Raw genomic sequence first — 11,014 nt, 5'->3', positions numbered from 1 at the left:
TTCAGATAGCTCTTTACTTTTTGCCATATTGACTTATTGTTAATGACAGCAATCGTCCTATGCCTAACCCTTATATACTCTCTAAGAATGTTCACCTACAATCCAGCAATTAGGTTCTAGCACCTTGTAGACAATATCATAGCATCTAAGGGTATGAATACTTTTGAATTAGCATTTTTGGAGTTTTGAAAAAAAAAAAAAAAAAATTGCTGAAATAAATTAATTTAGGTATCTATTTCTTGTAACTTTTTTTTTACCTCATGCACAAAAGCAAAACTTTTGCTACAAAAGAAATTATACATTTCTATTGGAGTATGTAAACTTTTGACTACCCTGTACACACACACACACACGCACACACACACACGTACATAAAAACATGAATAATTGATAGAAAACTAGAAAACTGCTGGGTAAGAGGTTTGATTTCACTTTCGTAGTTTTAAGTCTTTGACCAATGTGAGTGTAACTGTAACTGTTGCAATAGCCTGAATAGACCTGGAACAGAAAGAGACACTGAATGCGTATATACACATATTCAAACTGAACATACAACTTTTGGTGGTTTGTAAGTTTCGAAATAATGAGTGAAAGGAAGGGTGTGGTTACTTGATTACAGGAGGATTGTGTCTATGAGAAGATACAGCTTTTCAAGTGTATACAATCCAAGACAAAGTCCAGGATGTTACACTTGCAAGGGAGACTTTTGTCTCCAGGTACAGTAGTTATGCCCTGTGTCTTTAGTTGTTATATCACAAGAGTTTTGGTATTTCCTTGTTTTAAATCCTGGATTTATGCGTTTATCCAAACTGTACTGTGTTGAGTTACTCTGGTTCTGTCTCATTTTTCTGGCATTGGTTGTCCTTGCCATTTCAAATGACTCATGTACTTTTTTATACAGATAACTTTTTTTTTTTAAATATATAAAACTGGGTGCTTGGTAATGTCAAGTAAAATAAATAAATAAATAAATAAATAAAGCCCCAGATTAAACAAGGAGATGGATTAGAGGTCACTTAACAATATTTTGACATGTTTGGTACAGATTCCCCACAGCAGTGTTTTATCATTTAATTCCACTTTACTGTATCTACTTTTTGTTACAGTGTAATTCCATTAATTAAAAACAGAAACAAGAAATGTCAGGTCATGACACACCAGACATAAGAAACATAAGACCATACCCACAAAGCAGAACACATGGTAGGCAGTTAAAAAACATTAAATAATAAAAAAGCACACCACTACAATGGTATAGAATTCAAGAGTTACTGAGGAGCCCTCAAAGAGCAGGGGGCAGTTCATAGTCATACTGTTACAGGCAGGGCCATGGCCCCCTCACTTGAAAAAATAAACTTGTGCACAGCGGGGGGAAAAGGCGCTTGTGTGGCAGATAATGTTTAGTTGTGGTTGTACTCTGCATCCTACATAGAAATGAGGCACTAATCATGGTCAGCCATGCGGTCAGATACCTCAGAAGAGTGTACATACATACTGTGGGAACAATGCATTTGCTTTAATACAGCTGAACATGCTGCTGGGTCTCTTGAAAACTCACAATCCATTGTTAAAGGCATGCATCAAAAAGGTAGCATTGTCAAAACCTGTATACCGCAATTTACTTACATGTTGTGCCTGTGTCTGTAACAACCAGAATAAAAGTGCATTCTCAAAAGATAACTCATGTCTAATCCCCTCACCTCCAGATATTATTAAGATCTGAAAGACAGATTTTCAAGCACAGGGATCGGATTCTGTTAGATGTGGACAATAAGATAGTAAAGAACTTGATATAAATCCTTGGTGATTTGTAAGCTTTGTGCTTAAAAACATTTGCTGGCTCATGACTTTAAAAATTGTTTCAATAAAATAAAGATTTTCTAAAACCAATTGATAATTCATGGCATTTAAAAAAAAAAAAAAAAAAAAAAAAAAAAAAGATTGTCTCTTTACAGTGTAAAGCACATATAAAAATATAATTTCTACAACCTCTGCAACCTCTTTCCAATACAGAAAATATCTGAATACCATTACCAATACAGAAAATATCTGACTTGATATAATGTACTGTATTGTAATGCATTTGGGAAATGCACTGGGTTCTGTTTGTGTTTAGTTATTTACCTGTGGTATTAAAACCCTGCTCTCCCCCAAGTGTCTTTCCTACAGAAAGTGTGCACTGGGAAATGCATCCTACACAGGGAGACATTTGTTTCCTATCCACATACCTGAAATTGAATATGTGTTCTGAGCACAGCTTCATTCTCTTTTCTCTCCCCTAGTACTACTGTTACCCTTGTTTTCTGACACACTGGCTTCCTGAACATGTAAGCTCTCTAAATGATTAGTTACGATGTTTGAACCGCATAAATCATCGCCCCTGACGAGCAGACAAACTGAGCTCCCCTCTCCCCTCTAAACCATTGCGCTTATATATACGATACAATCCCGCCCATTAATACTCAGTTTACTGGTTACATAGATGTTGCCTCAAATAAACAATTTGGATGAAATTACAGAAAATTATATAAATGTAGATAAAAAAAACTATATGTGATTATTTATTTTGTTTCTTGTGTCTCAAAGTGCAGTTACAGTGAGATTAAATGTGCAAAGGTGCTAAAATTACAGTTATATGCATATTCACACCTAAGGTGAAAAGAGAATGCAATGTTTATCATGTTTACTGGGAGGATTCTAACAGTTCTAAACCACTTTATTACCATATGTGGGAGCTTGGCTTGTACAGTCGTTAATGAAGGGGGATGTAGCTTTACATCATTAGAAAATCTCTAAGATCAAGTAATTTAAAGAAAGGTATTTGTACAATATTACAAAATTAATGATGACAAAACTTTATTTGCTGAGTGGTGACCATCATTGTCATCCTATCTCCTCATAGACAGAGTTCAGTCTTTCAAAATAACTTCTGCTGTTGTTTCTTGCAGTTCTAGTTGTATTTTCAGGCACTTCCTGTAAAAGAACATAGATACGGTGAGGATTTGAAAAGACACACTTATATTTCCCCATCAGTGTGTCATAATAATGGTCATACTAAGTGAACTAATTAATACAACATCACTAATAAATTCAGCCATGGGTCACTTGTATACAGTATTCAGACCCTTCCTATGGTGTCCTATTTTGTGAAATTACAAAATGATGCTGTCACAAAGACGGCCGGAGTGGGGGGGACATCAGACCAGAAAAAGGAACCAGGAAATAAACAAAAAGAGAGATGGAGTTTGGTGGAGCTGAGCGAATGGTCTTGCTCAGCATTTAATAAATGAACAGACAGTCAAAAAATAAACGGTTGCAAGACAAACAAAAACACAGGACACGGCACTCGTCGCCAAAACAAAAAGACAAACAAAACGGACTATACCGCTAAACACAGTGAGCTTCTATTTTTCTTAATACGAATACAATTACCTCCGTCTCCAATCCCGTTCTCCACTCACCGAACACACAACCCTGAGTGGGTGAAAACATGTAGCTTTTATGCAGCTGTACCGAGACTCGACTGCGAATCAATCATTCAGTTGGAGTTGCAGTATAACTGCACGTGAATTAATAAAGTGCAATTCCATCGTGCTCACATATTATTGCGTTTTAATTGCACGTGAAGTGCTGTGCAATCCTTGTGACAAAATACAAATATACATTTTAAACACTTGTGTTAAACAGACCCGTTTATATCCTGTGTACCAATGACTATACACAAACATTAACACACAACATATAACAGAACATATACACCGGGGCGGGCACTTTGCCACAGATGCATACACATTTTTCTAAACTTAATATTTTATTCAAAACTTGAATGCTCAAACTGAAGACTTGTAGGGGTAAGTTACAGTAAATGTCAGCAAAAACTAAAGAGAAAAAACTGAAATATGTTGATTGCATAAGTATTCAGACCCGTCAACTCAATATTTGGTGGAAGCACCTTTGGCAGCAATTACAGCCGCAAGTCTTTTTGGGTAAGTCTCTACCAACTTTGCACACCGGCTTGATGCAATTTGTGCCCACTCTTCTTTGCAGATTTGCTCAAGCTCTCTCAAGTTGCTTGGGGATCGCTTATGGACAGCAATTTACAAGTCTTTCCACAGATTCTCAAAAGGATTCAAGTCGGGACTTTGACTGGGCCACTCAAGGACATTCACTTTCTTATTCTTAAGCCATTCCCGTGTAGCTTTGTCTTTTTGCTTTGGGTCATTGTCCTGTTGAAAGGTGAATTTTCGCCCCAGTTTTATGTCTTTAGCAGACTAAAACAGGTTTTCCTCTAGTATTTGCCTGTACTTTGCTCTATCCATTTTTTTCAGTCCTAACAAGCTTTCCAGTCCCTGCTAAGGAGAAGCATCCTGTGAGGCGAGAGTGTATTAAATGGAATGTCCAGACAGTAATTTATGTGTACAGAAATAAAATAATTTTTTTTTATTTTCTATACACAACAAAAGGATTAAATAACAAACAAAAAAACAAAATGGTGTGAGGGAAGGAGTGCAGGGGTGAAATCCAAAACAAACTGATGACTCGTCTTTAATTTGTCTTCGTGGTGACCATAAACAAAAAAAAGACAAAAGAAATGTTAGTATTTCAAAAATCCCGCTGCACAAAACCAGTCTCTCCCTTCACCCGTTACTCCGCCTATTTTACTTTCGGACCAACCCCGAACACAGTAGTACGTTCCCTTTAGTATGTAATGTCCCGCCTCTGTAGTCAGTGGAACACCAATCCCCAACCGACACGTGACCTTCTCCTTCACTTGACTCCAGTGGCTGGAAGTTACATACTCGTACTTCCGCCCCTCACCAAGGTGCCGCCCCTCAAAAGATGACTTTTGCCATGGTCACGAGATCTTGGTAAGGGAAGTCCCGAGTTGGTTTGATGCCATCTACTGTCGGGAGGCTGAATCACAGACCGAAACCCCTTTGACTCATCACACATCCCCATAGCAGGATGCTGCCACCATCATGCTTGACTGTAGGGATGGTGTTGACTGGGAGATGTGCTGTGTTGGGTCTGAGCCAAACATAACGCTTGGCATTTAGACCAAAACATTCCAATTTGGTCTTGTCTGACATAACACCTTTTGCCACATTTTTGCAGGATCACTCGGATGCTTTGTTGCAAACTTCATGCAGGCTTTGAGATGGCTTATGTTTAGTAATGGCTTCTTTCTTGCCACCCTGCCGTACAGGCTACTTTTGTGAAGTGTTCTGGATATCGTTGACTGATGCACATTTACTCCTGTCTCAGCCATTGAAGTCTGTAGCTCTCTCAAAGTTGTCGTTGGCCTCACAATGGCATCCCTCACCAGTTTCCTCCTTGCCCGGCTGCTCAGGTTGGAGGGACGGCCTGATCTAGGCAGTGTCTAGGTGGTACAATGCACCTTCCATTTCTTGATGATTGAGCAGACTGTGCTCACAGGGATATTCAGATACTTTGATATTTGTTTGTACCCTTCTCTGATCTGTGCTTTTCAATGACTTTATCCCTGACTTGCTTTGAAAGCTCCTTGGTCTGCATGGTTGAGTCTTTGCTTGAAATTCACTATCTGACCAAGGAACCTCACAGAGACAGGTGTTTGTATTCTGAAATCATAAGAACCACTAATATTGCACACAGACAGGCCATTCAACTAATTGTGTGGCTCGTTAAGGTCATTTTGTGTACCTGAATTAATTTAGATTTGCCACAGCAAAGGGTTTGAATACTTATGCAATCATGACTTTTCCATTTTTATTTCATATTAATTATTTATTTACTTCTTTATTTTTGTTTCTGCTTTGAATGTGTGGAGTAGGTTGTGTATATAACACATATTAATTCCTACTTCAAAGTGTCATGACTGCAAGCTTTAAAGCAACACAATGTGAAAACTGTGAGACAGTCTGAATACTTTTGCAAGGCACTGTAGATCTGTGTCACTATGATATCTTATACTTGGAAATAATAAACCAACAGAAAACAGTGAAGATCCACATACCATCTGCATGGTTATACATGACTATAATTTGTAAACAGTAAAATGTATAATATAGAAGAGTACGATACAAAGAACATGCAGAAAAGAAGGAATAAAGTAAAATATGGGAGAATCTGGTCTCGTATGTACTGCAGAACCAATGGCAGTATAACAAGGCTAGTTTATATACCTGATTTCCAGGGTTATTTCTCTGGCTACCTTCTCTGTGTTGTAATCTGCAGAATGAAAAAAGTACTTTTTATTTATTATCACTAAATGACATAGAACATGCCCACACTGGACACATACCGTGTAGGATTAAGATCACAGCCTTAAAGAAAGAATTGCACCAAATTCCAGAACATACTTTTTGTATCAAGTCACCCAGGAAACCTGGTTAATGTACAACATTTCTGAGGCTTTTATTTGATCAAATATTCCCCACCAGGATAAATCACAGCTGGATACAAAGCATTTTACAGCACCAGGGGTTCCTCTACAGGGGAATCCCTGGATAACCACAGCAGGAAATCCCTGGATAACCACAGCAGGGAATCCCTGAATAACCACAGCAGGGAATCCCTGGATAACCACAGCAGGGAATCCCTGGATAACCACAGCAGGGAATCCCTGGATAACCACAGCAGGGAATCCCCGGATAACCACAGCAGGCAATCCCCGGATAACCACAGCAGGAAATCCCCGGATAACCACAGCAGGCAATCCCTGGATAACCACAGCAGGGAATCCCTGGATAACCACAGCAGGGAATCCCTGGATAACCACAGCAGGGAATCCCCGGATAACCACAGCAGGCAATCCCCGGATAACCACAGCAGGAAATCCCCGGATAACCACAGCAGGCAATCCCTGGATAACCACAGCAGGGAATCCCTGGATAACCACAGCAGGGAATCCCTGGATAACCACAGCAGGGAATCCCTGGATAACCAGTGCTGTATACTGTTTTAACACAGGAATGGTCAAAATTGGCCCTTCCAGTACAGCTCTGTTCCAACCATGTTCTCATGTACTCTTGTTAAAATGAACCAATTAAACCTCTTTCCTGGCACATTAAAGTAGCTAATGATTCAATTATACTTTGTTAAACCTGGACCTCCAGGACCGTGATCACAGCTGTGGCAATGTTGACTGCTCTGAATGCAGGTGTTACTGTGGTTCCAGTCCCTGTTTTTATTTCAATGATTTGTGGAAACTGTAACTTTGGTGCCCTCCCAAAATGTATAACATTGCTTTATTTATTTAGCAAGTCACTAAATTCAGCTAAAAATAACGGGTTTGACTCAGGTGGTCAATAGATAACTACAATATGAACTGGTAGTGCACTATGTAGTGTTAATGTTGACACTTCAAAAGATGAATAACCTGGGACAGTAACCTCATTAATTCTATGTTCACTACAGAAAATAATATCAAGTCCACCTCCCTGCCCAGTAGAGCAAGCTTTCTGGAAAAAAGAATAGTAAGTTGGGGAAGCCTCAATCAGTGAGACATTGTCAGTAGGTCCAAGCCAAGTTTCAGTTAATGATAAAATATCAATCCCGTAATCCTGAATAAAATCACTAATTAACAGAGCATTATTTGACAGAGACCAGACATTAAATAAGCATAAACGTAGGCCAGTCTCATCTAGTGCAAGTGACTGAGCAGGGATAATAGGATTTTGAGTAAGATTACTGTAACACACACCTCTGTGATTACTCACTGGGAAGCAGGGGTGGCAAGAAGCTATAACCTCAATCTTGCATCTCTCTTTAGGTCCTTCCCCCTCCAGTGCTTAGTTTAAATACTTTGCAAGGTTGTTCTCAATATTAGCAGCTAACCTGCTTGCCCCTGATCTATTTAGATGAAGTCCATCCTTCTTATAAAATATATTTCTTCTCCAGAAACAGTCCCAGTTATTTATAAAACCCAGACCCTTTTGAGCACACCAGCCAGCTAGCAACACATTTACAGCTCTAATTCTGCTGAATTTTTCATCCTCACAACCAATAACAGGTAACAGACCTGACAGAATAATTCTGCATCCTGACCTTTTTAGTTCTAGACCTGTTTTGTTAATGAGCCGAAGTCCTTTTTTAGAACTTCAGATTTCCTATTTTTGTCATTTTCTGATTATTTAATAATTTGCACACTCTTGATTCGGTGTCCTTAGTTTTTGCTCCAGGGAGGCAGGTAACAGTTCTGTTCATAGAGTCTTTATGGCTAAAATCACTGTCAACGTGTCAAATAACAGAGTCACCTACTAACAGGACCTCCCCCCTATTTCCAGTCAACACATCGCCAATGTTGCTCAGTGCTTGGAATCTGTTAGATAATCTGATCGCCTCTGTATTTTGACTACTTATATAACTTGTCCCATTTTGCAGCACCCTAACAAAAAACACAAACTGGAAAACTGCACAATTCTCACAGCATCTGAGAACGCTCATGCCATCTTCATTTTCAATGTATTCAACACCTCAGTCATGAGACCGGTAAGGGGAAAAGTATCACATGAATTGTCAAATCAAATACATTCCTACCTAAAAGGTGAGTTATTGTGGATTTATTAAGATATTTTGGGCATTCAATATATATTGAATGCCCAATATATATATATATATATATATATATATATATATATCTATATATATATATATATATATATATATATATATATAGTGACAGGGAACTGCCCCATCTATATGAATGTGTTTGGAACTGGCAGGGAGGGGGTTAAATTCCTCCCTGCCAGGAAAACATGTGAGAATGTGGCTGGAGCTCTAATTGAATGATTAGTAATTATTGATTAATTGGGCTCCAGCCACAGGGGATAAAAGCCAGGGGAGAGGCCCTGGCTGGGAGGTGTTCTTTTGTTTGGGAGTTTGCTTTGTGTTGGAGAGTTTTGTGTTTAGAAGAAAGGAGTGTCTTGTTTTAAAAGACCTGGAACCTGACCGTTTATTTTGTAAGTTCATTTTGATTATTTGTGTTTGAACCTCTTTCTGTTGGCCCTTGTGCCTGTTTATTTGATTATTTTGTTTAAATAAGGACCTTTAGTTTTTGACTTTACATTGTCTCTGAGCCTCAGCCCTCTGTCATCCTGTCACTATATATATATATATATATATATATATATATATACACTAATACACTGATAGAGGAAACACCGACAGAGGTTCTTTTTTTCGGTCATTATCCATGATAATATATATATATCTATATAGATATATAGCTATATATATATATACTGAATACTACTCTACACTGACTGAGAGGACACAGGACAGAGTTTCTTTTTTTCTGTCATTATCCATGAGAAATCAATATACAGAAAACTTGATCAGTTATTGCTCATCCACCATTGCATTCAGCTAGTTTCTGCACAATTAAGGTGCAGTCATACCCAAGAGTTCCAATTGCTCATTCAATGATATTTGCCAAAATTCTATTAAATCCATCACCTTGAATCATAGATTTACATAAATGTGTTTTTTATGTATGTCTCTGGTGAATGGAAAATAGACTTCAACGTAGTAGTGTGAATTTGGCATTAAACAGAATACTAGCATGTGGAGCTTTAAATAGCTGTTAAAATATATACTGACCACAACAGTGGTCTGATGGAGTGATATAGTGTGGTGTAAGTTTTATCACAAAATCTCTTTAAATAAATAAATAAATATTAAAATACAGTATAATAGATACTAGAACATGCTTTTTGTTCTAGTCATTATGTTTGACATCTAAACAAGTCTGTTAGTATCAGACATCTTCTGTCATGACTGTAAAGCAGAATTAGAGCTGTCAGTGTGATGCAAAGAATGATGACCGTGTGACACATCAATAGTATTTACAGAAGAGTATTGAATTAGCAATGCAATGTTTAAACGCAATTTGATATATTCTCCAGATATGTGACATACAGATGGATGGACAAACGGACCTCTATATATCCCCAGAATCGGTTACTCTCAAGAAATGCTAAATTATATTAATTCCAAGTTTCATGACAATTGGGTAAGTGGTTCTCCAGATAAATGCAATAATGTAAATGTGACACAGATGGATGGATGAATGGACAGACACCCTTATATAGCTGCAGAATCTGATGTTATCAATAATTTAGGCCAGCAGGGGATAATAAACCTTGGTGTTTAAAAAGTACTCACCCACTGCAGTTTCGTCTCACACAGCAGATTACCACAAATGCAGAAACCAACACTAGGACCGTCATGCTTGGGACAAGAGCAACGATTAAGGATCTGTTTTCTGGTCCTTTTTCTGCTGAGGCCTCTGATAGAGAGTGGTAAATCGCTTATTCAGATAAAAAGATGCATTCATGTTGTGAGTGGTAAATGTATTATATATGTTGCCTATATGAAACATTTTTGTTATTTTTTAATTGTTTTATTTAGCACTGCTATCAGCTGCATCATTTCTGGCTAAAAAACAACAACATGGATTTATGACACAGTGAACTAATAAAAAGTCGATAGACAAAAGTCGATGGACACTTCTAATTGACAGAATGACCTATGTAGTGTATCACTGTTGAGAACACCTACCTAGAATTATAAGTTGCCATCTGAAAGTTTTTAAACCTTGCGATGATGTCACTTCACAGGTGTAGTTCCCTTTATCAGACAGTTGCAGATTGGTAATCTCAAGTACGGAAGGATACTGTGAAGCTAATGTTATCCTTTCTATGCTTACATTTTGATGAGTTATATTTCTTGTGTAGCTGATAATGAGTGATGATTCTTTCCTCCAGGTTGTTTGAGTTGTCGAATTAAAAGCATTGCAAAACATTCGAACTGTTCCTCCCACAGAACAATTCAAAATAGTTAGTGCTGCTGCTCTACTGTGATCTGAAACAGAATTTAAAAAAAAAAAAGATAATATCACTGGGTAAAAAGAAAAATACTTGTGTTTGTCAATTGCTTCTGTTATCTACAGTGTGATCTGGATTTCCCTCCTGCAATAACACTGATCCTCTGGTCAAAATAAAATCACATAATAAATACAAACGCAATGTAT

General features: G+C 37.8%; 1 long non-coding RNA gene across 1 annotated transcript; it reads right to left on the bottom strand.

Annotated features, from left to right (window-relative positions):
- Nucleotides 1-1,998: 1,998 nt before the first annotated feature.
- On the bottom strand, nt 1,999-10,264 carry LOC121320456. Its single transcript, XR_005950852.1, has 3 exons — nt 10,147-10,264; nt 6,165-6,210; nt 1,999-2,973 (listed from the first exon to the last, which is right to left on the bottom strand). It is a non-coding gene; the product is annotated as an uncharacterized LOC121320456 (long non-coding RNA).
- Between the last annotated feature and the right edge of the window lie 750 nt (nt 10,265-11,014).

The sequence above is a fragment of the Polyodon spathula genome, chromosome 9 (assembly GCF_017654505.1).
Source record: "Polyodon spathula isolate WHYD16114869_AA chromosome 9, ASM1765450v1, whole genome shotgun sequence".
Lineage (NCBI taxonomy): Eukaryota > Metazoa > Chordata > Actinopteri > Acipenseriformes > Polyodontidae > Polyodon > Polyodon spathula.
This window is presented reverse-complemented; position numbering and strand designations above follow the sequence as displayed.